Source organism: Solanum tuberosum, unplaced genomic scaffold (assembly GCF_000226075.1).
Source record: "Solanum tuberosum cultivar DM 1-3 516 R44 unplaced genomic scaffold, SolTub_3.0 scf00208, whole genome shotgun sequence".
In the NCBI taxonomy this organism is placed as follows: Eukaryota; Viridiplantae; Streptophyta; class Magnoliopsida; order Solanales; family Solanaceae; genus Solanum; species Solanum tuberosum.
The window spans coordinates 1,005,503-1,012,517 of record NW_006239132.1 but is presented as its reverse complement, the minus strand read 5'-3'; positions in this window follow the sequence as shown (position 1 = coordinate 1,012,517).

Genomic DNA, 7,015 nt, shown 5'->3' with positions numbered 1-7,015 from the left:
AGAGTAATAAATATTATTTTCAAAATTATGTAAAAAAAAAGTACTACAAATCACAATAGATAACAATTTAAAATATTTTTAAAATCATATAAAATTTTCAATAACTTTTCAAATTTCATAATATAACATAAATTAAAATTAAAAAATATATATATTGGGCCCCGTGCTGGCACGGGATCCTATATCTAGTAATATTAGAAGGGAAGAGAACAAATACAAAACTAATAAATAATAATTATGTAATTGTTTTTATACTTTTATACGCCCCACATCTTTTTGCATGAATCAGATGAACATATGTTTTTTATTATTACTTTATTTGTAATTGATTAGCTTTCAATCATGCATCACTTTTTCTTATATGTCTAAATTATTTTTTCACTTTCTTGTTCTTTACTTTATTTTTAGTTCATTAGTTTTCAATCATGCATCACTCTTTCTTATATGTCTTCACTTTTTGAAATTAGAGAAAATGCACTTTTTCTTATATGTCTTAATTATAATTTTTCACTATCTTGTTCTTAACTCTATTTTAGTTGATTAACTTTCAATCATGTATCACTTTTTCTTATATGTCTTCTCTTTCTAAAATTAGAGAAAATGCACTTTTTCTTATATAATAATAATAATAATAATAATAATAATAATAAATATATATTTAAAAATGCACAAAATAAAAACCTTTTAAGCATAATTGTTATGCTTATCTACATACCAACTGTCTTAAAAATTATACGAAAATTAATATACGAATAACTTGTTTTTTATCCAGCTATCAAACCATTCCAAATTATTTTATCCTACCTTATATTATGTATAACTTTAAAAGTTAATATTATTATCAAGTTTTTTACAGAAAGTCCTTTGGCCTAAATTTTACTTACTTTTTTCCCCTTCTAAATGCTTAAAAGATACTAAAAAAAAGGAACATTCATTAAAAACAATTAAATGCTTAAAAGAGAAAAAAAGGAACATTCATTAAAAACAATTAAATGCTTAAAAGAGAAAAAAAGGAACATTCATTAAAAACAATTAAATGCTTAAAAGAGAAAAAAAGGAACATTCATTAAAAACAATTAAATGCTTAAAAGAGAAAAAAAGGAACATTCATTAAAAACAATTAAATGCTTAAAAGAGAAAAAAAGGAACATTCATTAAAAACAATTAAATGCTTAAAAGAGAAAAAAAGGAACATTCATTAAAAACAATTAAATGCTTAAAAGAGAAAAAAAGGAACATTCATTAAAAACAATTAAATGCTTAAAAGAGAAAAAAAGGAACATTCATTAAAAACAATTAAATGCTTAAAAGAGAAAAAAAGGAACATTCATTAAAAACAATTAAATGCTTAAAAGAGAAAAAAAGGAACATTCATTAAAAACAATTAAATGCTTAAAAGAGAAAAAAAGGAACATTAATTATAAACAATAAATATTCGTGACCCTAACATTTAGATCAAGGTCTAAAAATTTTCACCAAGCTATTTTATTTCTTTCTCTACCTGAAAGAAAATAATTCTTCATTATTCTTAACTAAAAGCTTTCTTACAATTTGAGACCACAATTATTTCAAACTAGGGAATTTGTACGCGCTTTGCGCGGTGGCTAAAATTTTTCAGGGTTAATTTTACAAAATTCACCTCTCCTGTGGTTTATAATATTACGTATATCTTCCTTATTTTAATATTTTTTTAACCATTCTTTAAATTTATTTAAAATAAATATAAATTAATTATGATTTGACAACTTTGTCCTTTTGTATTAATTTCTTCATATTAATCCACATTATTTTTTAAAATGACTTATATAATGAAATTTTCAAAAATAAATCAATATGAAGAAGTGTGAATCTTTGTTTGGTAAAAAAAGGACACGTTTATATATATTTATATAATATATATTATAGTATAAATTTATTTTTAAAGTATTTTATTAAATAAGTCATGTTTTTAATAATATGCATTAATATGAAGAAACTAATACAAAGAAGGACAAATTTGTCAAGTTATCATTGATTTATATTTATTTTATTATCCCATTTTTTTATTATCCCATTTTTTTATTAGAAAATTAATTTTTGATCTCTATCAATGTCATGTCTTCTTTTTTATCCAGTTCTAACATCATTATTAATTGTTCTAATTATATTATAATATCAAGATAAATACCAACATAATTTTTTAAAAAAAACTTAACAATTAATATTGAACAAAAGAGAGAATTTATTCTTAAGCAATAAGCTATAATATATATATATATATATCCTTTAATTAGTTTCATTTCTGTTGTAAATAGCAAATATTTCGTAGTAAATTATGATACACATACATACAAGCATTTATTGGCAATTGACCCTTTTAATTTCTTTTAATCTAAATAAAAGTTAAAAAAAATAATCTATAATTGTTATTAAATAAAATAAAAATGAAATGAAAACTAAAAAGAAACTAAAACAACCATTGAGTTACATTTTTTTTATGGCATATACTATTTCCCTATCGTTTATCCTTCACCAATGACTCTACAATTGTTTTGTTCATTTTTCTCCCTATATGTTGTACAAGTAAAAGAACACATATAAAAATAAAGAAGGTAAAATAATTATATACAACTACAAAATAGTAGTGATTCCACTTCATTAAATTAAATTGAAGTTTGCTAATAATTACTTTTAACAATTGAAGAAATGAAACAAATCTGTTACTGATTTAAATGCTAAGTATTGATGTTTATTACTCAATAAAAACTAATCTCCTCCTCATATTAAGACTCATAAATATGTTATAGTAAAAGTTGTAATTTCATAATTATATATAATAAAAATATTATAACAAAGATAAAGAAATAAAAATATTATAATACCAGTATTTCGATATAAAAAACAGTTATGAAAAATTAAATATGAATAAAAGAATCATATACCTTTTTATAGATTTATTACAACAATATGTTGGAAAATTTGTCAATTGAAGAATAAAAGTTAATATTTATGTCCAAGAAAATATGAGTAGCATAAGCCTTTCAGCCTTTTGTTCTTATTTAAATGGTGCTTATATATATATATATATTAAAAGGTTATTTCATGTTGTTTGGTAAATATATCTTTTATTTTATTACTTTTTTTATTGACATTTTAACGAGGAAAAATAAGAGACCAAATTAAATAAATAGAAATTATACAAACAAATAACTCTCATACTTCTAAAATTCAATTACTCGTGCTTCTAATTAAATTTTAAGTTCGTATACAAAATATACTTAAGAGGCATCATAAAATGCATAAGAAAGAAAGAAAAAAAAATGCAATACACATGTCATTGCTACTTTAGTCATTAAAATTAAAAGTAGAAGGAAAAACAAAATCAATGCATAAGTGTCTAAGATCTTGTCATATCCACTTCACAAGTCTATCAATATTCAAAGCTTTCTTCTTTTTTTTCAAGTCAAACAAAGGTAGAGAGCCGTCATTCTTGTTGATATTCAGTACTTCACAAATCTATCACTATTCAAAAGCTTTCTTCGTGTAAAATTTAAATTCAAGGGGCATTATATTATATAGATATATTAGAACAAAAAGAGAGAAAAAATAAAGAGAGAAAAAAAGAACTAGTACAATACGCATATCATTAAAAGATAGAAGGAAAAAGAAATCAATACATAATTATCTAAACTCTTGTCAATATCCACTTCACAAGCCTATTACTATTCAAGAGCCTTCTTCTTCTTTTTCAAGCCAAAAAAAACACATGAATATAATACAATGATGAAAATGAAGGATAACTTTGGATAGAATATCATGAAACAAAAAATATGAATTTATGTAGAACATAATGGAGGAATACCATAAGGTTTCATATTTAATATTTAAAGGTTATGAATATGAAAAGTTGAAAATTGTGAGAGCTATGAATACATGCACATTGTATCTAATAAAGAAGATATATTATAGTGGGAGGTGAAAAGTTGAGTACTTGAATATAAAGACTTTATGAGATATTAAAAATAAAATAACTAATTAAATGAAGAAAAATTGTCAAAAAAAAGAGAAAAAAATAAATATGAATGGAGGGCATACAGAGGTGTCACATCACCTTGTCTATGTTCCTCCTTTATATATATATATATTATATATATATATATAGATTTGATGTGGATAAATCAAGTAATGAACATCCTAAGATAATAACAATCCATACTTATGCTAGCGTCAAACTTTTATTCACTGGTAGCATAAAGAAAAGAAAAAGAATTTACATATTCAATCTAAATTTTTAAAAAAGAATGTCACCCTATTCTTGAAGGGAAAAGGGCAAATATAATTCTCAACTTTGTGATTTAGAGTAGAATACCGCTTATTAAAAAAGTAATGTATATATATCCTTATCGTTTAATAAATAGTGCATATTTATCCTTTTTGTTAACAAATCTATATTTACTTAACTGCAAAAAATTGTATTACTGATTTTTTACTTTCAAAAATGTCATGTAGTTTTCAAAAATTATCTCACCACTTTTTTACACCTCTAAATCCGACCAAAATGCAAAAGTTCACTTTCTTTTCTACTCAATCATAAAATGAATTTAGATCGGGTTTGAATAGATTTTTTTTGTTCTGAATAGATGAAAAATTGTCTTTTTTTTTCAATTGGGTTGGTTCTGGATGAGTAAAAATATGGATAAGGTAATTTTACTAAGCTACGTGACATTTTTAAATTTAAAAATCAGTGTTAAGTTTTTCATTGGTTAACGAAAAGTTGAGAAGGATAAATCTACACCATTTGTTAAACTATATAGATATATATGCACCATTTGTTAAACAATCTCTCTCTCTCTATATATATATATAAAGCTGGATATAGAAAATCTGATGTGGCACCTCTCTATGGCCAGCATTTCTATTTATCTTTTATCTCATTTTTTTGACATTTTATTTTTGTTTTCTATTTTTTATTTGTAATTTTTTTTTAAAAAAACTGAAAAATATTTTAATGCATTACATCATGCTCCTTTAAAACTTCCATCATACTAATACACATTTAAGTAAATGGGAGATGAAAAGAACAAAACCTTTTAATTTTTCATAACCGTTTATAATTATTTAGCCTATAAAATTAAAAAAATTGAGTATTGTAATCAACAATAGTGGAATCCTTCACTTTCTCTCTTCTTCTTCTAATGATGGTGGTGAATATATGGGTATCCAATTTTGATATTGAGATGTCCAGCGAATTTTTAGGCCTTGTGATTTTTTCAAGAAAAGGGGAAGAGAGAGTATCTCATGATCCTTCTAAAGATATTGGTGATGATAAAACTTCTAAAGATATTGATGATGATGAATATACGGATATCAAATTTAGTCAATGAGATATCCAACGAAATTCTAAACCTTGTGATTTTTTCAAGAAAAAGAAAGAAAGGGTATCTCACGAACCTGCTAAAGATATTGGTGAAAAGAGAAGGATTATGTAACAAAAATTTTCTCTTCAAAGTAGAAGTATTTTTGAAAGAATGTTGATTCCTTCTATACTGAGAGAAAAAAATTCATATTGATTGAGAAACTTATAGGAAGAGTAATTAGTATTTCAAAGGGTAAGAAGATTTATTTAGAGAAAAAAATCAATCTATTTAGAAAATTAGCATTAAATTTAGGAGGAGAATAAGTATTCTACTAACTCCTTTCTTATTTTATTATGTCATAATTTCTTTGTATTATCTTTAATTAAGCTTTATTTTATTTATTTTTATTTAGCTTTACTTAAAATTTACTAACGACATTATTTCTTCTTCTTTATTCTACTAATTTTTTTCTTCTTTTATATGGTTTTATTTCTTTTGTCTTTAATTAAAGTTTTTTTTTCTTATTTATTTTATATTAACGTTTTTATGTATATTTTTTAATTTCTAATGCCTGAAATTTTATTTGTTTATTCCTAGAATCGAACTATTATAACTACTTAAGAATTGCAGTGTTTTTTTACGGAGTTTGATTTTGACATTTTTCTTATAAATTTTAGATCATTTCTTAGTCCAACATTGATAACTATATGTTTTATAAACAAAAATCTCATATTTATTTAATTTTATTATTTTTTAAATGTTCTTTCTAACATTTTTACTAAAATAATTGCTCAAAATTGATATTAGTTTTCTCTAAAAAATTGTGCCTCGCATTTTATTTTACTTTTTAGCATTTTTTCTAATTTTAAAAAACTTAAAATCTTATAAAATATGAAAGATGACAATATTTAATTCCTATTACCATCAATGCTATTGATTTCTTTTGATTCCTTCCCTTAATATCATTATTATTAAAGTTGTTTATATTATTTCCTTAAATTACTTATTTTTCCTTTTTTGTACTCTTTCGTTTATTTTATTTTTTATTTCTAAAAATTAATTATTATAACTATATAAGAATTACAATCTTTTTACAGAATTTGATTTTGCCTTTTTTCCTTATAATTGTTAGATCATTCCTTAGTCCGACATAGATATTTATATGTTTTTATCTAAAACAATTTCTCTTATATGTTTCTTAAATTAATTGCATAAAAAATAAAATTACTCAATCATTTTTAAAATAATAATAAGTATTTTCATTCATTGCTCAATTTTTATATGTATAAATAGGAAAACAACCGTTATGTTTTCCATAATAAAGTTATATCTATATTGTCAATACTTTTTTCTTTGCCATCGTCTCTTCTGCCATCACTAACTTTATTTGTTTTAATTTTTTATGAATGAAAAAATTATGGGAGAAGGAAGAGGAAGGGTTTTAGGAAAGATCAATTAATAGTACTTGATGAAATTTTTAAAAAAGATATTTTTGGAAAAAATTTATGACAACAATAAATAAGATTAATGGAGATAAAAAATAATAATAAAAAAACGTGTAGGGTAGTAGAAAAGTGTTTTTTTAAGAAAATTATAGACATAAAAGGTAAAATGAGAGAATTTAAGGAAAATAATAAATTATAATAATAATGATGAGAGATGATGAAATTAATTAAAAA